Raw genomic sequence first — 23,849 nt, 5'->3', positions numbered from 1 at the left:
ACCTATCTATCTATGGCCACACCTTGATCCCGGCCACAAACAACCACTAATGTCCAAAGTCAGATCTTTATAAGCCCTTCCTTACGATTAAGTCATTTGAATATTCTTCGTGTTATCTCTTGTTATTTGTTCTTCCCTCTGTTCATCTAAAAAAAAAAAAAAAAAAAAAAAACTTCAATACCACAGAACGTCATCATTTTAATCAGGCTAAAAGTAAACTATTTTACTCCGCTTATAATGGGTCTCTAGTTTTTTTTTTTTTTTTTTCATCTGAGGGAACAGGGCCACTCACAACTTGAGTACTTCCAGTTACGTGAAATCTGATATCTTAGCTATGAGGTAGGAATGCGTCTCCTTGGTTACTAATCAAATTTATCCTCCGATCTGACGACATTTGACGTTAAACTGGGTTGAGAGAGGTAAGGAATTTTCGTCAGGCGAGAGTAAACAGACTACTGTTGTGAAAAGGTTATATTAAGGCTATATTTATTTCCTATTGTTGGACTGTCTCTCCTGAGCTCAAGTCCCTGAAAGGAGAGACACTTAAAATTAAATAAACAAATAAAATAAAAGCGTGTCATCGGAGTAAAGACGCTGATAACTTACTGCCTTTTACTGTGGATGCTGAACTGTGATAAATGAGTGACTAAAGAAACCTTTTCATCTCTTCTTATTATTACCTGTTCTGCTCGAGGTCCCTCCAATAAACTAAATAAAATCTACCGACGTTAGCAAGAATATACAGAACCAAAAGGAAGTTCTCGGGATGGTTGGCAGTGTCATTCCACTTCACTATTGCACTCCACCCTGCTCACTCCACTCCACCCTGCTCACTCCACTCCACTTCCACAATAATGAATGCTTGAAAGTCATTAATGAGTGCAGTGCCGTCTTAATGATGTGCTTTTCGAAACATCTGATAACGAGTGGCTATACCTAAGAGTTCCAACCATGCCTTCATGATCATGTTATTAAGAACAAGTAAAAGTCTTAAAATCAGTGAGTGCCGAAACGTCAATAAGAGTTTGTTACTACAGAGGAAGCAATGTAGGGTTTCATGCATATAGGCAGACAAAAATGGACCCTGGAGGGCTTAGGATACTCCCAGGTAAATTCTTAAAGGTAAAGCAAGCATATCAAGCCTTCAATATTCTCTTGATCTTACCTTCAGCATTCTCTTGACCGCTGCTGACACATTTTCACATAATCGACTAAAACACAGACCGTACAATACTAACGTCATGCCATAAACACGGACGTAACCTAGCTATCAGGACACAAGGGAGCCTCCTAAACCCACGTATATATTGGCTAATAAATAAAGGTATCTACATTACTGTGAATATTAGCTAAAGTACGGTGGGTAAAGGTATTCGTTGGTATATATATGACTCTGAAAGGTTAATGGCCGAAGCATTGAGCAAATATAGGGCGTCTAATCATTGCAAATTCCATATCTGCATCAACTAACTCTACGGTGGGTGTGTACTCAGCCATATACCACAGACATACAAAGTGAACGAAGGAATGCGCTTAGAAATACCACTGCCGATGGGAGAATGAGAACCAGCGAGATAATGAGTTGGGGCTTACCACTGCCACCTTGGGTTGACACGAGCAGCAGCCTGACACCATTCAAATCCATGACGTACTGTATGTTTTCCTTTTCTTGCTACTTCTTAGATATTATTCACTTTATACTTTTCGAACTGCATGGGTTAATGTCACTTTAATTCCCGTCAAGTCCAACGTTTAGCAAAAAATCGCCTCAAGGTAGCAAAGATAAACTAAAATTCATCCTCGAAGTGGTTATGCGTAACTCTTTGCTTTGACATGACCTGAGATACCTGATTTGGAAACCTGTCTTCATCAAATAAATACACGGAACAACGTACATAAATACTGGGGGTGAAATAAGGAGCCTAGATTTAGAAGTACCAGAAATCAAAAGGAGAAAGCAAGTCGATGCCTTTTAAAAGTAAACCATTATATACCTCTTTCCACAACAGTAACGCTCTTACCCACAAGCGGCAGTCAAGTGCAGAAACGCCACGATTATTATTATTATTTTTTACCTTGAAACTTAACATCCACGGTATATTCAGTACGGAAACTTGCGTGCGATATGACGCCATAATGCAGAAATGGGGCACCGATTGTAGTGTCGATACGAAGTTTTAAAAAAATATATATATATATGACACAAGTATATCACCATATATGACTATAGCCTTGTACTTAAATAAAATTCGTAGCAAAATATCTATACAGTACATCAGTTCCTGAAACACGGGTCAGTAACAAAATAAATGATCTAACAGGTCAATAACTCAAAAGAACACAAGTTTTGGTAACAAGTTCTAAACTGGCACATATATATATATACTAATCCTAATCATACAAAATTGTATAAATCAATACATAGGCTACATAAAGTACTCCTCACAAATTTGTAAATATGAAAATAATATAAAACACCTATAAGTCGCCCATAACTCAAAATCTCACTTTCTGTCAGCACCATCAAAACCTTCCCTTGCAAGTCCAGTTATGTATACTTCAAACAAGAGCAAATAAGCCAGCAAAGGAAAAAAAAAAAAAAAACACCGATAACCCACAAAAACAATTTCAGCTTTGTCGTAAACCTAACGCAAACATTCACATGCAAGCTCCGTTATGTGTAAAGGATGGCTCTAGTGGGAATCCAAGTAAGGTACCTCGAGTGAACACAAATACCTTGAGTGCATGCAAATACCCCGAGTGAATGCAAAGACCCCGAGTGAATACAAAGACCTCGAGTGAATGCAAATACCTCGAGTGAATACAAATACCTCGAGTGAATACAAATACCTCGAGCGACTGCAAATACCACGAGTGAATGCAAATACGATCAAAAAGAAGCATATCCCAGAAATTAATTACCGGTTTTCAGGAGGCCTCAAGTAAACCTTCTCAAGCATGCTTCGCTATGTGTAGAGGATGCTTTCGAGTGTATGCAAACACCAAGTCGGCCTGTTGACCTCTAGTGCACCTTACAGACCAAACAATGACCACCTTCCTCCTCCGGGTCACAGGTCAGTTGAGGAAGAAGCAGAAATGTTTACCTCATCACCGCAAACACTCCACGGGCTTTATGGCCTCTCCTCGGGGGGATATTAAACTGTTCCGCCAAACAATCGCAAGTTTATATATTTACTAACTCAATACTGCAAACTCTCACCCTCTCCGGTCACGTAGGGTCACTGGGTGCAGCATTACAAATATTTACATCAGCGGTCCTCAATCGTGTTCCTATACCAGTACGATCGAGTCTGAGTAATCTGTATTTTAATCTCCTCGGACAACATAAATTAAAATCTGTATAGCTATAAAGAGGCCTCTCGTACTGAAGACATTTGAAACGATGGTCATTCACGTCGCAAGAACTGTATAACGCATTTGTATTTAATTCCAGTAACCGAATATACTAAGCTTCGAAAAGGCTTTTGGTAACGATGGGGTCAGAAGCTGTCCCCATTAAAAATTTCCGTACCAGAACTTTTTATATTTAATTCCTGTTGCAGACGATTTCATTCAGTATTTCTCCTCAGTGACTAAATACTGTCACTTTGCCTTCTTAGGTCATTCTAGGTCACGGGAAGCAAAATTCAATCTTCCTTTACCTCAGCGCGACAAATAATTAATGAGCTTTCTCCACACAGTTCTGCTTGATATCAACCTGTTTTTAGCGAGGGTAGTTTCTATCTCACCACGTAGAAAAAAAAAAAAAAGTAAATATAAGCGTAAAATAAAACAGAACAAGAAATCGCCACCGTACTGAAGGGATTTACTACTTCTCACTCCTCCAGCTCCTAATCTCTTTTACGCTGAAGAAAATCCCCGGCGGAAGCAAGTATACAGGTGACTCGTCAACAGTGTCTTGTATGTTGTGGACTTAGGGGAATGGCTCAGTCTGCTGTGTGGGCGTGGATGCGGCAGTGGGGGTAGGAAAAGAATAAATGATGCAGGACACATTAATAACACTAAGTAGTCCCAGTGGAAGAGGAGTATTTTAATTGTATGCACGGATCACCCTTTACAGAAAAAAAAAAAAAATCTGAAGGAATATCAAGAATACACATGGCGTCCCCAGATAGTGGCAAGATCATAATATCTAAGACGTCATCAAGTTTCAAGATGAGTAAAATCGTCTTCCGTTGGCAGAAATACCAGCTGACTTCGTAGCACGTTTTCCTTGGCGATTTGTTTTGCATTGAACTCGTTTCTCTTTTTCTGCTATATCGTTTTCATATCGACAGGGTTTGCATTAATAACATACAAGATGATACTGAGGTGCCATGTGAAGAATAAATCGCTAAGAGAAAGCTGTTAACGAATTCTCCACAGCTCGCGTTTCTCGTGGTACAAGGGTTATCGGATGCTATCAGGAGGATGTACTTGTTATCTTGCTGTATAAGCTACTGTGGGTCTCTTATCGCAGTAATGGTTGCGCTCTCTCTCTCTCTCTCTCTCTCTCTGGCAGAACTCAACTAGGCATCCTGCAATAAATAATTAACCCCTCTCTCTCTCTCTCTCTCTCTCTCTCTCTCTCTCTCTCTCTCTCTCTCTCTCTCTCTCTCTCTCTCTGGCTGAACTCAAACAAGGCATCTAGCAAATACGGTAAATAAGTAACATTTAAATTTTGTTAAAGAAATGCAGTACTTCTTTCACTCTAACCTGACCCAGGTTTTCGCCCTTTTGGAGCTTCTTTCCCGCAGCTCACTGGCAAAAAGACACTGCTACGGCTCCAAATCCTTTCCACATGGCACTTCTTCGTGACCTGCATCGTATTCTAGTGCCAATACAGTCTTACACTTCAGCATTCAGGATGGAGAGAGGGAAAATACAGATTAAATTTAGTGAAAGGAGCATGGTAGGTGATCTTCCCAAGCCGTTATCCAGCCGTCATCTGTTGCCACTAAGCTCTTTCACTGTGACTTTCGAACTGATAACTTGATTCGCCATTTCCTACTGCTTCATTCAGCTCGGGAAAACTCGCCACAGAAAAAAGTAAATAAATAAATAAACTTTAAGCTCATCTAGCTGAACTCAAAGGCTATATTAGACTTCACTTTGACTCCCTATTTTTTTTTTCAGCTCGGTAAATTATTGCAGCATCCACAATAACGTCAAGATCAGGTACACATACAGGTAAAGATGTCTTAATTACATCACGGCAACGAAGGCCTCCCAAACTGCCAACACAACCAGCGATTTACCTGACATTCCGCCGTCACTAGCATGCAAGAAGGATCTGGAAAACAACAGGTAAACTCTGATCAATTCTGCTTGAGAAAAATCACCAGTACGGTTCTTTTAATCTGTTTTTTATACATTTTTATATAATTTCGTTTCCTCTGTTCATCTGTAAAAAAAAATAAAACAAAAAGAAAATATGTGACAGTCCGCCGTGTCACAATCGCCCCGAAAAAGTCTGGAAAAAACTACGAGAAAAAAAATTGATAATTCTGAAGGACGAGGTGCGGTTCCTGGTAGTTTATTCTACGATGATAACACGCATAACCAGCATATAATTCCCTCATCCTAATTATCCTTTTATCTTACCCTGGACTAGATTTCTTCCCTTTTGCAACTTGTTCCCTGAAGCTCAGTGGCTGGGTAAGACGATAATACATCTCTAAAGTACATTTTTTCCGCTGCACTTCTTCGTGACTAGCACCATAATTTAGCGGTACCTGGTAATCTCTCGCTACGACTCTGCACTCAAGATGAAAAGATGGCAATTTTAGGTCAGGTTAGAGTAAAAGGGGTATAGGTCCTGATTTCCGTCCTTATGCTGTTTATATAATATAGCTCAATGACCAAAGAGACAATGCTACGGCTGTACATCCTTTCCACCACTCTTCTTCGTGACTAGCATTTTACTGTGTTCTGTGGTTAATCTATTTTGTCAACTCAGCATTTATGATAGACAGAACCCTTTTTTTTTTTTTTTTTTTTTTTTTTTTTTTAGAGTACAGTATGGAACGATTTGGCTTCTCCGCAATGTGCCCTGCTCATCAAACTCTGGGAATATACTTTTTACCTTACTGTACAGTCAATAATTCTTTTCCACTTCCTACAAATATGCCTTTCACTCCGATGATGTATTTTGTACTTTTTTCATTTTGCCTCCACGCAATTTGAGTTACCTCTGGATCAGCTTTTTCGTGCCTGTGGGGTTAGATATGGCTTCTGCTAACGCTTCCTCCTATAATACGTACGCGGCTCTCCTAAATCGAACAAAATAATCTAGTAGTACCGAAAATGAAAGGAAAATTACGTCTTCTGGTTAAAGGGGTTACGAAATCTTAAGAAACAAATTAACAACAAAGTGTATTGGATATTTTTTTTTTTACCTACAACATGCTGACGCAGAAAGAGAGGGGTGGCCTCGGCGTAAGAGTCTCCAGGTACTTGTCCCTACTCAGCAACGACCTATCTTCTCACGATAAGCAACCCCCCCTCCTCCCAAAATACCGGAGGCTCTTCTGGAACCTCTCTCTCCACCTCGTTTTCGGCGTCCCGCTCCTTATCTCAACTATTTCAATTTATATACTCTCCCTGTCGATCCCTCGTTCTGCATTCGTTCCACTATCTCCATTAATAAAAGCAGAAATCAGCTACGGTATACTGACAGACAGCTAGATAGATGGGTATCCTGATTAAAACAGTGATCTGAATATACCGTAGAAACTATCTTTGTTGGAATATCGATAAATCAGTGCGCAAGCAGATCAAGAAAAAAAAAAAAAAAACAATCACCATACCATGCGAAAAAAAAAAAAAAATCTTGCAGTCAGTCGTTTTCATTAAACTTACAAGAGGACTTTTGTGGTGAAGCACTTAATGAAGGTACTACCCTGACTTCCTCCTCTAGCTTGGATCTTCCAGGCTGAATACGGTCAAGACGCTATCAAGAATGTAATTAAAATGACACCAACGGAACGACAAGAAAATCATATACTTTTAGTCTAAGCTAAAAAGAAAAAAAAAAAAAAAAAAAAAAGAAGAAGAAACGGACGCCATACGCCAACGAAAACTACAAAACCAATAAAACACGTCACTTAACTCTTTCATTACAAATATATCCGACGTTCATGGGCCCAACTCAGGAACCTATTGTTATAACTCTCAACCAGATTGCTCGTGGGTAATGAAAAAGGCCTTTGCACCCTCAGCTGTAAATCTCAGCTGTAAATCTCCTCGCCTCAAATTAAATACCCTCGCCGCCTCAAATTAAATATCCACAGCCTGCCCATACGTTGCCAATGTACGGTAAACCACAACAACTTCCAGTAGGCGAATTAGTCTACATCCTTAACCCAGTAGTACGTAGGTCTAGTAACTTTGGCACACAGGAAGTTTTAATAAATAGTCAATGTTTTGGATTTTAATGTTATGGTTTTTATCTACGCTATAAACTGATGAAACGATCGTAAATGGAGACTAACTGGAAACTGCCTCTGGCTATCCCCTCCCCCCTCCCCCTCTCCTCAACCTCCCCCTCCCCCCAGCTACCAATTTCTTCTATCAAATTAGGTAATCGCGCGGAAATGCTGCTATCTTCATGGCTGGCTGAGCAAGGGAGGGAGAGGAGAGGGAGAATGAGAGAGAAAAGGATGGGGGAAGGTGAGGGGGTCCGGGATGCTGTCTAGGCCTACTGCACCCTTGGATCTTGCGGTCTGAATGGTGCCGGTAGAGAAACGTGACTCTCTCTCTCTCTCTCTCTCTCGTACGTGTCACTACCCTTGGGTCAGTCGGCGAGGAAGTCCAAAATTTGTACTTTATTAACTATAATTGGTTTTTCATCAGAAGGAACTGTCACTCTTACTACTAGAATACCAGCTATGTCGTGGTAGTATACAATTCGATGAGTCTCCTTAGTTAAGAATAAATTCAGTACATCAATATGGCTACTCTCAGCTATGAACTGACCTGAAAGAGGTTCCGTTTCTTTAACATGATAAACGCACTATAGTAGGGCCTATAAGCTCTCTCTCTCTCTCTCTCTCTCTCTCTCTCTCTAGGAGGAAGGTACTGTATTGCATATACGGAAAAGTTTAAATCCCTCCCCCATCACTCCATTTTCTCCAATTTACTGCAACTTTCTGGTGTTCCTACGGGAGTTTGATACACGATTTTGTTCTAAACTGGCTATGACAAAAAAAAAAAAAAAAAAAAAATGGGGTGTCAAGCTGTCTCTAAACGATATTATTCTGCTTGGGGAGTTTTGGTGAACCGATTAATAATTTCTTCTTCATCTTCTTCTTCTACCATACAATACTCTCTGCTACTAGCTGACTCACATAAATCTCTCTCGCTCTCTCCATGTCTTACCAGTACCGGCATTAACCTACGCCATTACTACACAGCGTAATCTACTTGGTACGCAGTAAATACGCACAACTATCACTTACGCAAGCCAAATGCAAATAGGATAATGCGCTGCATAGATTGAGTACAACTGCGTAAAACCGTGATGTTATTCATTTACAAAAAGTGTTCAGCATACAATGTTGTTTATACACGTCATTCATTTAGCTACAGTACAGTATATATTTATTTATGCCTACTGATGAAGCTGGTGTTTATTAAAAAATAAAAAATAAATGGGGTCTAAATTGCCACTTGTGCAAATCTAGTTTACTTATTTACCGTATCTATCACCTTTTTGTATCTACGTTATCATGGAACCTATTATCTACATGCCTACCTATCTACTTATCTACCTGCCTATCATCTACCTGCCTACCTATCTACCTATCCACAGCCTTCCTTCACCTATACATTTAGTTTTGCCACAAGGTCTATCATTCCACTTATCCGATTCTCATCTCAAACACTTTTATCTCGGTATATAATCCTCTATTTCCTATCTTTCCGCTGCAGTTGTCATTTTCTCGTTCTCCTTTCATGTTTCTTGTTCCTCATTCTTCGAGAACTCCTCTCAGGAACTCTAAGTCTCTCTACATCTGTCAAGTGAGGACACACGTCTAATATTTCACCTCTTCTTACTTTCCTCAACTGGCTAATAATCGTAAGCTCGGAGAGGATTTGTATTTATCTCCGTTGATGATCTACGATATGACGCGTCGGGGAGGGATGGTGACGAACGCGCCCCAAGTCTGAAGCACATGCAGTGGATTAGTATGCAAAGCTGTCCCTAAATGTAACGTATTTAAATCTCCTTCGTCCCGTACACCCATTCATTCCAGACGTCCTTTTAAATATTACTCCAGCCGTTCTTTTAAGTTTTACTCCAACATACCTTTAAATTTCATTCACTGATGCAGTTTAACTATCATCCATAGGCCTTAAGCTACTTCTTTAACCCTCTCACTGCCATGGTTAGGTTTAATATTCAGTACTTATTCCTTCTTTCGAGAGTGAGGCGGCTGGGTGGAGAGATCGAGAACTAGGTGGAGAGATATGGGGTTGCATGCTAAGGAGTTTTGAAGATTTTGCAACGCTCCTTCCACTATGCATTATTTTCCCTCTCATCGGGAAGGTCAAACTTGAGCACATGCCGGTACAATAATCAATTCTTCTTTCGAGGTGAGGTCCCTGGTTGTGAGAAGGGAGAGATCAAGAACAAGGTGAAAAGATACGAGCTCGTATTGCAAGTGGCACGGTAGCTACGATGGCTGAACATCATTAGACTTAAACTTACCGTACCTAGGCTGACCTGACATGAGGTCCTCCTATCCCCCCCCTAAAAAAAAAAAAAAAAAATATTTCACAATGCACATTACGTAAAACGCAGCACGCCTTCTACCTCCGCCAAGGAGGTTATGTTTTCACCCCTGTCCGTTTGTTGGTTAGTTGGTTGGTTTGAGAGCAAGATTACACAAAAACTACTGGACGGATTCCCACGAAACTTGGTAGAAGAATGGGCCTTGGCTCAGAATAAGACTCCATTAAATTTTGGTGCGGATCCGGATAAAGGTGCGGATCCAGGATTTTTTTTTGTTTTTTTTTTCACTTTCTTTAACATTGCGAGATAGGGCGTTTTTCGACGTTTTCGTAAATTTTTCAGTGAATATTGCATGGATCTTGAAAAAAAAATCAGGCGTACTTAGGATGTTGTATCTACGAATATGTACAGTTTGGCGCGGATCCATATAAAATTTCGGATCTAGCGCATTTAAATATGCTTATATAGGGAGGCTGTTGGGCCTTGGCGGAGGTAAGCGCTCTACTGAGTGCCATTCTAGGTGTTATTGTGTAACCCCGGTCTGTTTAGTCGAGCAGGCCTATCAACCACAGACAAGCACTCGCCCCTGCACGGCCGTCCCCTGCAGTGACCCGATGCTCCCTTGAGGTACACAGCGCCTCACCAAAGACGCAGAGACGTGTGGGAAGGTTTGATTTTTGGATGGACGCCGCATTAGCTCCAATTATTTCTGTGTGCACATATATTGTACGTGAAGAAAATAGGAGAGATGGGAGGTTAAAGATGGAGAAGAAATGGCGGAAGTGGGAGGGAAAAGGTGGCTACGGATGGAAAAATGGGGAGGGGCGGAGAAAAGGGAGGGGAAGGAATACGAGGGGAAGGGAAATAAATGATGGAGAGACTGTGAGATGCGGGAGAGGGGGAAAGAGAAGGGACATGGAGGATATAAAAGGGAGGAGGGAAGAAGGGACCACGGCAAAGAAGGAAAGACGGAGAGAAAATGGGGGAAGGGGGGAGGAGGAAGGTGGCTAAGAAAGACGGAAGAAGGGAGGCCAGAAGAGAGACATAGGAGTGGAGGTAAAAGATGAAGAGAACTGTGAAATGGGAAGGGAGGAGGTTGAGGAGCATGGAGAAATGGTGGGGTGAGAAGGAGAGACGAGGGAAGAGAGGAAGGGAAAGGAGAGGAAAGGAGAGTTGGAGGAGGGAGGTTGAATGACAATATGAATAAATGAAAGTGGAAGGGAACGACAGGAATGCAAAGAGAGGTTAGGGACGACAAGGAGGAAAAACACTGAGAGATAACAAGAGAAGGGAAATGGGGAGGAGGGGAGGTACCGGTATTGTAAAGGAGGAAAACCACGGAGATTATGATGGACAGGAATGTAGCACACAAATACTATTAAAAAAAAAAAAAAACTCAGGTAAACTGTAGGCTAATTAGTAAAGGATAAAGTGCAATAAGAAATGGTGAGGATAATAATTTCTCAGTACTACCGTAAAAATAGCGGTATACAAAACCTATTTAGGCACGGTTTTCAACAATGCCCGTTAATAACTGTTCCTAATACGTATAACACCATCATCATCATCAGCAGCAGCAGCAGCATAGTCATCATTCCTCCCTACCACAAGATGGGGTGAGGCAGGATCTAGAAACATTGAAAAGACACATGGAAGAACTGAACAACGCGTCCTGTGATACGAGCCACATCATTATTCAAACCTGGCAATCCTGGCTCCACACAATTAAAAACATTGCATTTTCCCCTTTTATTTAATTTACTTATTTGCTGCCATGGTGTAAAAATGGGGCTCCCACTCCTGGATATCGCACGCACTTTCCATAGCCATTTACCTTAATTACTCCTCCATATCTCACACTCATTCTCCATATACATCTACCTTAATTCTCGCCCACCAACCTTCCTCCCACTTAAAGCTCACGCACATACCCTTTTCACCACTCTACTGTATATATCACAGCTCTTCACACACACACACACACACACACACACACACACACACAAACACTGCTATCTTTTTATCCTAATACTTCCTTACTTCTTTCACTGATTACTGTTTCTTAATAATCCCAGCCACTCTACGTAACCAATAACATTACCACATAATCCCATTTCCACAGCTCTCACTGCTGACTTCTTCACACTCAATACCGTAATGTTACTATCTGTACAACATACCATAATAACGTACTATTTCCATGTACTCTCTCGTACAATGATCGTAAAATTTAACCCAGCAAACTACTTAGGCGGATATGAATGAACACAACAACGCCACGTGTGCAATTCGTAGTAAGCATTTTACAAGTAAAAAAATGTTACGGAAACACTTTAGCATTATGTTTAACAGGGGTAATAATTACTGATAAATCCTATTAATTCAGAATTCACGAACGATTAAACAGAATTATTTATCTAGTACTACTGTTCACAAGATTTAAAAAATTTTAAAAGCAACTTAAAACTACAGTTAAACCCTGCGTTACTGCTTAACAAAGATTAACAATTTAAGCTATTTTTCTTATTACTAATCCTTGGATGTTCATAAAAATGTACCCTGCTTATCTCTACCCTGCGACTTCATTATTTACTCTTGAACTAACCCCATTAATGCGGGGTTTATGAATGAAGAACACAATGACTTAGCACGTGCAGAGCCATAGCATACAAGGCTGTGGTGTCCGAGTGGTTAAGGAGATGGACTCGAAATCCATTGGGCTCTGCCCGCACAGGTTCGAATCCTGTCCACAGCGGAATACTTTTAAGCAATTTTCCCTAAAATCGATAACGAAAAGTATATGAACACGTTGGCCACGATTAAATAATTGGCTGTTGGTAATGAGCATTGTAGAAACTGAATTACAAAGAACTAAATGAACACCTGCTCCCAGGTAGGGCCTCAGGCTGGCAACAGATGGCAGCACGCGTCACAAGAACACACGAACGAACACACGCACATATCCTCCTCCCTTGGCTGGCTGGCTGGGACACACGTACACACACTTCCACACACGGGCGTGCGCATACTCATACACGCGCACTCAATAAACCAGTAGTATTATGCAGTAACACAACACAATCAACACAACCTTACACTTTACCATATAACGATTGCTCATCACAATAATATCTTGTGGTAATCGATGAACATGGGAAAAATTAGCCAGTACAGAACTAAAAAATCAACAAGCACACAGTCTCAAACACAAACCTAAGCCAATCAGATCATAAACACCCTTACCGCACACCTGTCTGACCACTTCTTAAAGCATAAAAACAGGATAAGGAGCCAGAGTGAGGCAACAAAAAACAACATTCCGCTGCGGACAGGATTCGAACCTGTGCGGGCAGAGCCCAATGGATTTCAAGTCCATCTCCTTAACCACTCGGACACCGCAGCTCTGCCAGCATGATCGAATAATATAATTTATGTAATGTTCAAACTTCCGTGCTCGCAATAGTACGTTCTCTTCCCCTATGATTTGGCGTAGTATTGCCATCTCTCCATCTTGAATTCTGAGCTGTTAACAGATCACCAAAAGAATGTAGCTCTAGTCACGAAGGGGTGCTAGAATCCTGAGGAAATAAACTACAAAGAGACGGAAAAAGCAATATAAAAATTTACTGACTGATCTTAGGACAATCACATCTTACCGACAATAACTACACATACAACACACTTAAGCCACTTGCTGAGGAAACAGTTACCGGTACTCTTCTGAACAAAAGTTAGGCTATATACCGTAATAAAATACCAGTTATTGAAAATTTCTCTCTCTCTCTCTCTCAAAAGGTCACTGCCTATAACCACTAATATTCGAGTCTGGTTAATACAATCTTACACCACCCGAAAAATATCTGGGAAAAAATCGTATGCCAGTTGCAAGAGTAAATGACAAAAGCTCGGATGGAATTACTGTAAGTGCTCTAACTCCTTCAATACTACAAATTCCTCCTTAACCCCCATGTCGTATAGGCCTACTCAAAATTTACCTTCAGACGATTTTCAGAAACTCGGGGGGAGACATTTTGAATTAAGGATTAATGAAGGCTATATCAAACCCCCCAGTTCAGTAAAAATCGCCTGATGATGGCAAGAATAGAAAGAAAATATCAGAGGGATGCGAGACTATGGTGTGGCAGGAAAATGATGTCATGAGTAGGAGCAATGGAGATGATGGGACTGTTGAGGAATGTGTGGTGTGCGAAGAGCAGATAGGATTAAGAGTAATGTGATCCGTGAAAGATGTGGAGAAAAGGAAGTCTGTGGACACCTAAGCTGAGGAGAGTGTGCTTAGATGAAATGGGCATGTGAAGTGATGGGTGTTCTGCATTTACTCCTGTTGCACGGCGGGACCTATGTTGCTACGCTGACACGATCTTTTTAATATAATCAATGAATCAACCAAAAATGTTAGACGTCATGGGTTACGTAAAAATTAATCTTTAGACATCTGTTTCTTTCGCATTTTGTCCGACGCAGCATCCTACACGGAGAAAAAGGCATTCACATCTGAAGTGGATCCAAGTCGGGCCGAAAATGCTGCATGGTATCTCCCCAATAAATAGTTTTTCCAAACGTGGGAATAATTCATCAATGTAATTTTATCCCTACTCAGTAACGACCACCTTGATCATAAGCCACCTCCCCAAATACCGTACATGATGTCTTGTGCCAAACGCCGCATCCTGGAAGGGATGGCCTATGCCTATGCAAAACACACCTCCCACTACTGTATTTTCGTCCCTATTCAGTGACGACCTCTTCCCTTCCACGACACGCCATCCTCCCTCGTATACGACTCTCTCTCTCTCTCTCTCTCTCGTTCTAGTTACCTCCCCTTCCTCTTGAATTTCCCGACCCTGATACATCCCTCAAGCCGCCTTCAACTTAGGGTACCCTCCTCCTCCTCCTCCTCCTCCTCATCATCATCATCATCATCATCATCATCATCATCATCAGGCTTGACACAGTATAGGATCAGGATCCGGGGGAAAAAAAATCCAGACAAAAGAGAGAGAGAGAGAATAGCTACCTTACACTAGTCTATCCATTCATTCCCTCAACACTGAAGCCTCGGTAATACTAGGCTCCACCCCTAAGGTATCAGGTAACAACACAGTATCTGGTAATCCAATTAGGGTATAGTTTCTTCACCCTAACTTGGCCAAGAGTTTCGTTCTTTTGCAGCTGATTTCACGTTGCACAGCAGTAGAAAAAGATAAATATTACGGCTATCCCTCCTTCCCAGAGCACTTCTTCATACCCACCATCGTAATCTCGTGCTAATCTACAACTCAAAAGTCAAAACGGAGGGATAGCAATTTTAGGCCGTTAAAATGAAAAAAGTATGGTAACACAGTAGGCTTATTTCCTTCAACAGTATACCGCATCAAAGAATATGGGATTTGTTTTGAGAGGTGACACCCGGATCTAAATGTGATAAATGATGCCAAAACGCACAAGATGGAGGGGTGTCTTAAATATGGTGGAGACAAAAATAACCGATAACTTAGTGGAACACGTTGAGGAATTTCCAGAGGCCTTCGCCGTACGGTGCCCCGACATACGATAATAATGACATTTACGTTGACGTAATGATGATGATGATTTTTAAGCTGAAGTGATGATACTGACGTTGACGATGATGATTCTAACGTTATGTTGTCGTGATGGTGGCGGTGGTGAGGGTGGCTGTGGCATTGGTGGTGGTGTGGTAATGATGATGATGATGATATCGCTAATGACGTCAAAAACAGCATCAACTGACTGGAAAAGGGATTGCTAACCATCAATACGCCTACTACCCTATATCCCCTTCAATAATTTTCGTCCGTCCTACCTATCCGACGGTGCTGAAAGAAATGCAAAGAAGTACAGATAGTCGAGTATGGTTACCTTTATTGGCATGAGTATCCTATTATTATTACGTTCAAAGTAACCGTGTTGTCGTTTTGTTAATTTTGAAAACCTTTTGGAGACCCTTTTACAAACTTTTAATATTTTCTGTCACTGATAGTCACAAAGAACAATTTATCGTAAATTGCACTGATTCTTACAGTGTATTTAGTACCGTATTTAAAAAAAAAAAAAAAAAAAAAAAAAAAAAAAGACCAGCTCACTAAATACATGAATAAATTGGTAGTTCGTTTTCTACATTTACCTTTTCAACCCGAGGACCTGTCAGAGTAATACTACTTACAGATAACTTTACTCAATCTGATTTATAATTTTCCACTATCATACTCTCTACAGTAGTTTTTCTACAGACACCAATGACCCTGGATCCCTGTTCTAGATAGGAAAACTGACCCGTCCTGTGAAAAACTAAATCCCTTCAGGTACGTATATATCCACACCAGAAGCTGAGTTAGGATAGGCTATGTTAAGTCTGGGCAGGTTGGATTAAGATGGGTAGGGTTAGGTAGTTAGGTTAGGTTATATTTGATTAGGTAGGTTTAGTTAGGCTTAGTTAAATTGGTTGGGTTATGTTTGGTTTGGTTAGATTTGGGTTAGGTTAGGTCAGGTTAGCTCTGCTTCGTTAGGCCTGGTTAGGTTAGGTTTGGCTGTCAATTTTCTAGGGGGAGGGTCAAATTTCTAAAACAGAAAACCCATAGGCCTAGGTCACTTTTACATGGAGGTCAACATTTTATCTGACATCAGTAAACCCTTCACAAGAGGTTTCCTCAGCCTAAGCTGAGTAAAACTGTCTAGAAGCAGCAAACATAAATAGCAAACCAACGGACTGAAAAGATTAAGGAATAAAACCGTTAGCTGAAAAGTTATCCATAGGGAATAATTTGAACCATGCAACTCAACAGTCTAATCATAATTACCGGTAACTGACTAAAACTGCATGTAATGCTTCTAATATTAACCTTATGACTACAAAGCTTGATTTTTACAGAGGTTAACCGTTCACTAATACGGTTCTTCAGCGTAACTTATATTAGCATGTTCCACTTTAGGCCAGTGCCGTATTTTGCGTTTTGCTTGAGTTACAGCCGCTGGATGTGGTGGTGGTGAAGGTTCATCTAAACGTGAAACGGTGGAATGGAGATTGAAACCGACATGATGCAATCTTACTATCCTCCTCTCGTGGGTTAGCAAGAAGTGAGGCTTGTACATTACATCGGTACCACCACATGAAAGCATCCCTGTCCAGCACAGCCCAGGCAAACTGTCTCGATGGCATTTAAAAAAAAAAAAAAAAAAAAAAAGGAATCGGGCTAAGGAGCTACGTTAAAAATCATGTAACGAAATGTTAAAAGCTAGTAAGGTGAATCACACCTTTTAATTTGAAATACGATGCCACGGCCTAATCTTGCTTACGTTATATTTGCTCCAGACTGATATTCTGGCAAATTAAGCATATGAAAGTATGAATCATACAGCCTATACCACATATAATCTGCAGGAACGTGGCTGGGGGTTTTAAATTACGCAGTCTGCGGTTTTTAAAACTACGCGTCTCGTGTTTGTAAATTACACATTCAAATGATGTAGGCCGTCAAATATACACGAATCTATTAAAATGTAAAGCTAATACTCACGCTCTGATGCCCAACTGCTGCTCTGAGGCGCTTAAAAAAGGAACCATCCAGCAATAATTCATCCCAAGCACGTGCACACCCCCTTCACCTCAGAAGGACCAACTCGGAGTGAGATACATAAGGGCCGCATAACATCCTTCTTCCGCCGCGAAAACAATATCCAAAATATTTCATTAATTCTTTAAATCAAGCCCTGTAAGTTATTTCATGTTAGGATTATTATTCTTTTATTTATAGAAAAGTATAATCTGGGTAGCAACAGCGGCTGACTTACGGTATTATGCAGTTGGGCAAGAACCATGCTACCCAAATGTAGCATGTGCTCAATACCAAACGCGCTTATTTCATATACGTATCTGAGAGGTATCAGTGCTGTCATATTATAACTATTATTTACTCGTTTACATACCAGAAGTACAGGAGTTAGAAATAATCCTTAGCTTTTGTTATTACGTAAGTGAAGTAAAAATCATACCGCCGACCCACCAAACCTTCGACCAACGAGAAGAAAATTGTCGAACATAGATACTGAGTTACATTATTTCACTTACACCCTAACAATACTCATAATAATAATCATTACCCTTTCGAGCAAGCTCAAAAATCACCATATGCAGGACATAAGGCAATATTTTGGTGTGTTGAAGACAGTGTTACCGATGCTGAATCAGTGAAACCCCACTGATCGGATTGATGTTACACGACTGTCTTGGTAAGAGTCCCATTATTTTTCCATTCGCTTGTCTTAGATTTAGCAATGGTACCACTTAAATGTCATGCATGTATTCTATTTTATCCGAGTAGCAATGTGATTAGTTTTGCCTCACTTCAAAAGCGTCAAGATGAATGTTTATGATCGGGCTGGACTATGACGTCATTATTTGTGGGCGGAGCATAGTGTTAAAGCCTTTCCACTGAAATCAGAACGAGACTTCTTCAATGCTACCACTCTCTTGCTAGATGACTAACCCTAGAGTTCATCCTTGCTGCTGACGACATTTTATGCCTCTATGCTCCTTTTTCATAGCCAACAACTAGACGGTAGACCCACTTCAGAGCTGCACATCTCAATACACTCGACTTTGCGTTCGATTTAACCTGACAAAGATCTCTACTCCTTTCAGCTCTGGAGATTGCTAAGAAAAGCCTATTGAGATTTTACTAGTAAGTAGTTTCTACCTCTTTAATCCTTCACTCCGATGACGTCTTGCACATTTTGTTGCTCGTTCCGAAGTTTTTTTTTTTTTTTTTAATGCATCTTAGAAATTTTATAAACAACAGGGATTAGAGATAGCTTTAATTGATAATTATCACACATCCTTCCCGAGCTGAGAAAAATGGTCTGGGGATATCAAATAAAAGAAAAAAGTCGTGGAACTGAAGGGGTTAAAGATGGGATGAAAATTGGCTTTGAAGTCTGGAAAAAGGTGAATGAAAAGTAAAGATGGACTTTATATTGAATTGCCACCTCTCCCGAACGGTAATTTCTGGTAAAGATTAATATATTTGATTTGTGTGTGTGTGTGTGTGTGTGTGTGTGTGTGTGAGAGAGAGAGAGAGAGAGAGAGAGAGAGAGAATGGGGGTTAGGAGTGATTGGCTGCTCATGTATGGCTTTCCAATTACTGGGATTTGTGTGATCATTGACCATACACCTCCCCTACTACTCCCTCCCCTCCCTCCTTACCCTATCTCCCCTTCTTCAGTTTTCCTCTCTTTTCTCCCTCCCCCTTCCTCCCCTTCTCTTCCTCTCCTCACACCTCTCCCCCCTCTCACTTTCCTCCAGCCGTCTATTCACTCCATCTCATCTCTCTATCTTCATTTTTTTCTGCCCTCCTCTCCCTACCCTTTCTTCACCTCCTCTTACATTTCTATCTCCCCACCCCTTCCTCCTCCTCCTCATCTCTATATTCTCCATCCATCCACTTCCTCTTCTTCCATCTCCTCTGCCTCAGATTTTCTCCCATCCTTTCCCTCCCCCTCTCCTCTCTTTACCTCCTCCTCCTCATCATCATCATCTACTTTCTCCAATCACTTCCTCCTCTTCCATCTCCAGTTCCTCAGACTTCCTCCCCTCCTTTCCTTCCCCCTCCTCTTTTTCCTCCTTTCCTCACATCTTTATCTCTAGCTCTTTTCCTTCCCTTCGCTCGTAATCTCTTCCATCTTCGTCCTCCCTCCTCCGCTTCCTCTTCCTCTCGCTCCTCCTCCTCTTCCTCTCGCTCCTCCTCCTCCTCCTCATTCCACCTCTCTCTCGTTCCTCTTTTTATTTTTCTCCTCTTGCCGTCTCCTCTTCCTCTCCAGCTCATATGTTCCTCTTTCACGTTCCCTCACTCTTCTCCATCCCCTTCCCACTCCTCTTTCCCTTCCTCTTCCACTCCCGTCCCATCTCCTCTTCCTCCCCCTTCCTCCTCCTCCTCCTCCTCCCCTTCCCTCCTCCTCCTCCCCCCTTTTCCCCCTTTGGAAGCTCCACTACTGCAAACGCTTTTGTGTGTGATTGATATGATTATTTCGAGAGAGAGAGAGAGAGAATCCTAACACCTCTCCCTTAACCACTTCAATCCGATGACCCATTTTCTATTCTATTCTTGCTATATCCATATCAGTTTCAATCAATTATAGGGGAGACTTAAAAAAAAAACATAAATCCATCATCAGTCCCTCTTACTGCTAGGGAACTTCCACAACCAAATATAATAAACTAACAGCACCTTTTTTTTCATCTAAGGGAACTGGGCAACTCTTATGGCTTGAATATTAAGTGGTTGCACGAAATTCGATAAGCCTTAATTATAGGGTGGGAATGAGTCTCCTTGGTTACTAGTCAAATCCACCCTCCAGTCTGACTACACTTGGCCATCAGCTGAGATGAAAGGGGTTAGGGATATTTACCGTACGTTGGTTCAAGAAGCTCCCTAACACCTCTTTCCTAGCGATTTATTTTTGGAAATGGGTTGTTAATATCCTTTTGTTCGTTATTTAGGAAGAGTATGGCGATATTTGAAGGATTTGTGCAACACAGAAGAGGACAGTAAAGTGTAATAAACGAATTAAATTGCATAGGGATAGGTGTTAGGGAGCTTCCTTAACCGACGAGAATAAGGGTGAATGACGTAAGTAACAAGTAATGTGTCATGCAGAGGTGAATGAGATGAGTAAGAAGAGGAAAGCGACAAGCCAAGAGATGCGTGACATGAATAACGAGTAGTGTGTCATGCAGAGGTGAATGAGATGAGTGAGACAAGGAAAATGTCATGCCAAGAGGTGAATGAGATGAGTGAGGAAAGGTACACGTGATGCAAAGAGGTGAATGAGATGAGTAACATGAGTAAAGTGAATATCCGTGTACTCATGTTAAAGGTGTGGTTCCCAGATGATATGAATCTATAGTGCTTCCGGCTTACCTGTAATTCACCTTCAAACAGGTTCTGATGTTGGTGGTAGTTGTGTGGTGGTAGTGGAAGTAGCTGTGGTGGTAGTGGTAGTGGTAGTAGCTTTGATGGTAGTAGCAGTGGTAAGATAAAGTAGACAGACTGTGGTTGTGGTGGTAGTGATAGTATAGTGGTGGTCGTAGTAGTAGTGGTGGTAAGATATAGTAGACTGAGATTGTGGTTGTGGTGGTAGTGAGAGTAGTGATGGTAACAGTTGTGGTAAGATATAGTAGACTGAGACTGTGGTTGTGGTGGTATTTGTGGTTGAACAGAGGTATATGCAGACAGACAGAAAGACAGACGGACGCAGATGACTACAGGTAAGTAAATATAATAACTACAACATAATTAGACGGAAGGAATGACAGGTGTGGTTATGGAGGTGTCTGTGGTAGCTGTCATATTCTTTTTATTCTTTTATTTTACCTGTTCTCATCCTGACTATTTTCTTGGTAGTAGTTGTGGCTGTAGTAGTAGTAGTAGTAGTAGTAAATGTTGTTGATGTTGTTGTTGTTGTGAAATATCGGTAAAAACATACATTCATACATACATACACACATATTCGTACATACACACATACATAGGTAGACAGAATGATGGACAGGTGGACAGACAGAGAGACTTTAGTGATAGTGGTTGTGGTGGTAGTTCTGAATGTGGCTGTAGTGGTAGCTGTGATTGTGGTTGTGGCTGTGATTGTGATGGTAGTTGTGGTTGAGGTGGCAGTTGTGACTGTGGTCGTGGTGGTAGTTGTGATTGTGGTAGTGGTGGCAGTTGTAATTGTAGTTGTGACTGTGGTTCTTGTGGTAGTTGTGACTGTGGTTGTGGTGTTAGTTGTGATTGTGGTTGTGGTAGTAGTTGTGGTTCTAGTGATTAGTGGATTTTTTTCCCAGGTGTGTGTGGTGGCAGGTCAAGGTGGTTAGGTACGAGAGAGAGAGAGAGAGAGAGAGAGAGAGAGAGAGAGAGAGAGAAAGGGGTGCATAAAATGATTTATTATTATTATTATTATTATTATGATGATGATGATGATGATCATGATGATGACGATGATGATGATGATGATGATGATGATGATGATGATGATGGTTATGATGATGATGATGGTAATGATGATGTTGATGCTTCTGATGATGATGACGATGACGATGGTGATGATGATGATGATGATGATGACGATGACGATGCTGATGATGATAATGATGATGATTCACTGTTACCATTTTTCTTGACCGAACAAAATCGTACGGTGTTAGCCTGAATAAAAGGGTCATAGTTCAAGTGGCTTTAGGGGACCGTAACACCTCTTTCCTTGCGATTTATTCTGCATACAGGATTACACCAAAACATTCACTTATATTTACATCTTCTTTAACATCAACACAGTATGCATCAATAACTTACAGGAGGATAAGTCACTACGAAAACTGTGCATCGAAATCAGCATCCACAGTACCAAAATGTTCAGGTATGAGACGAGTAATGCATTTTTTCTTTTTTTATCATATTTCTTCGATTATGTCTCACTGTAAAAGCTGGGTGAGAAGATGTTTGGAGGAAGAGGTAGTAAGATCTGTGCAGGAATGGTGCAAGAAGGTGCAATATTGACGGACATGGTGCAAAGGGGTGCAAGATTAATTGAAATGGTGCAAAATGGGGGAATATTGATAAAATGATGCAAGAAGGTGCCATATTGACGAAAATGGTGCAAAATGGTGCAAGACTAACAGGAGTGGTACAAAATGGTGCAAGACTAACAGGAGTGGTACAAAATGGTGCAAGATTGATAGGAGTGGGTCGAGGATGCAAGACTGACATATAATAGTGCAAGAGGTTGCAGAACTGAGAGCAATGGTGCAAGAAGGTGTAAGACTGATAAGTGGGGAAATAGGGTGAAAGACTTACAGAAATGATGCAAGACAAACTAATGGTGCAAGATGGTGCAAGGGTGATAGGAAAGGTGCATGAGTGGCAGGACTGGTATAGAAGGTACCAATGATGATGCAAGAGGTGATAAAACAAGTGTAACACGTGGACAGCCAAACACCAACACAGATATCTTTGTGTTTAGTGCAAAAGGAGTTGAGAATGGTGGAAGGACCGGGAAGGCTCGTCCACTGTATGAATGGATCTTTTCTTTTTAGGGAGAGTGGTAGAAAGAAATAATGAATCCCCATGTTGACCAAGCATGGAATGGGGAACAGGTGTCTGCAGTGAGTGATGGATCTGAAAGTTGAGGTGTTGTAACTGCCGTGTCTGTTCGTGTCTATAATTATCTGAAAGTGTCAAGAGGATGCAAAGTTACACAAACATTATTAGAGGACATACGATACGAGTACACAGGCAGATCACAAGACTAACACGTTAACACCACGCCACCAAGGCTCTAGTAGTCTAGTGATGAGGCAAGAGGTGGCAGGTGTGGTGGTAAAAAAAAAAAAAAAAGTGCTGACAGCCAAACGTAAAACACCCACACACACACAAGAAAAAAATCCGACATCTTTTGCGTTTGTTTACCTTCGAGTACACCTGACTTGTGCCACGTCATTGATTTGTTCCACACCCTCCCTTTCTCTCTCCCTTCCCCCCAGGCCCCCCCCACACCCCCACCCGACGCTGCATCTCGGTGAAGGACATAAGTAATTTAGCAAGTGTCAGTTGGGACGGGGTAAAAGCCACCATTTCACGGTGATTGCCGGGTAATTCCGCTAATGGACTAGTTTATGACGCGGAGGAAGACGACCAAGAAGGAGGTTGTATCGCGACTCCAGCTTTCTCTTTGGGAGGATTCGCTCGATTGGGCTCTATGCTGGAGATTTAGTAACACCTCTCCCCCAGCGAATCAATTGCCCTTCCCTGAGGCCCATCGGTCCTCGTACATCCCACACACTCCTCCACATGTCACCGAATCGGCACAAATACCCATCGTTCAAACTGAATTCATGCTAGGGCTGTCCCATTCAGAGTTGGTGTGATGGTATAAGAAGGGGTGTTATGACGTCAGTGGGTCTTGTGGAAGATGGAAGGGTGGGAAGCTGCAGCCCTAGACTACATCAACACAATTATTGTTTTTCCTCTAATACACACAACAAAAAGATACCTAGAAACCACAATGACTAAGGAGGAGGGATGAT

General features: G+C 41.3%; 2 non-coding genes across 2 annotated transcripts; one reads left to right on the top strand and one right to left on the bottom strand.

Moving 5' to 3' along the window:
- The first annotated feature begins 12,409 nt into the window (after positions 1-12,409).
- On the top strand, positions 12,410-12,491 carry TRNAS-CGA (transfer RNA serine (anticodon CGA)). The gene has a single exon. It is a non-coding gene; the product is annotated as a tRNA-Ser (tRNA).
- Positions 12,492-13,056: 565 nt separating this feature from the next.
- On the bottom strand, positions 13,057-13,138 carry TRNAS-UGA (transfer RNA serine (anticodon UGA)). Its single transcript has one exon. It is a non-coding gene; the product is annotated as a tRNA-Ser (tRNA).
- Between the last annotated feature and the right edge of the window lie 10,711 nt (positions 13,139-23,849).

This window comes from Coenobita brevimanus, chromosome 97 (genome assembly GCF_032717465.1).
Source record: "Coenobita brevimanus isolate Jiangsu-jjx chromosome 97, ASM3271746v2, whole genome shotgun sequence".
Classification (NCBI taxonomy): domain Eukaryota; kingdom Metazoa; phylum Arthropoda; class Malacostraca; order Decapoda; family Coenobitidae; genus Coenobita; species Coenobita brevimanus.
The sequence above is the reverse complement of the archived record's forward strand: the minus strand, read 5'-3'. Positions and strand labels throughout refer to the sequence as shown.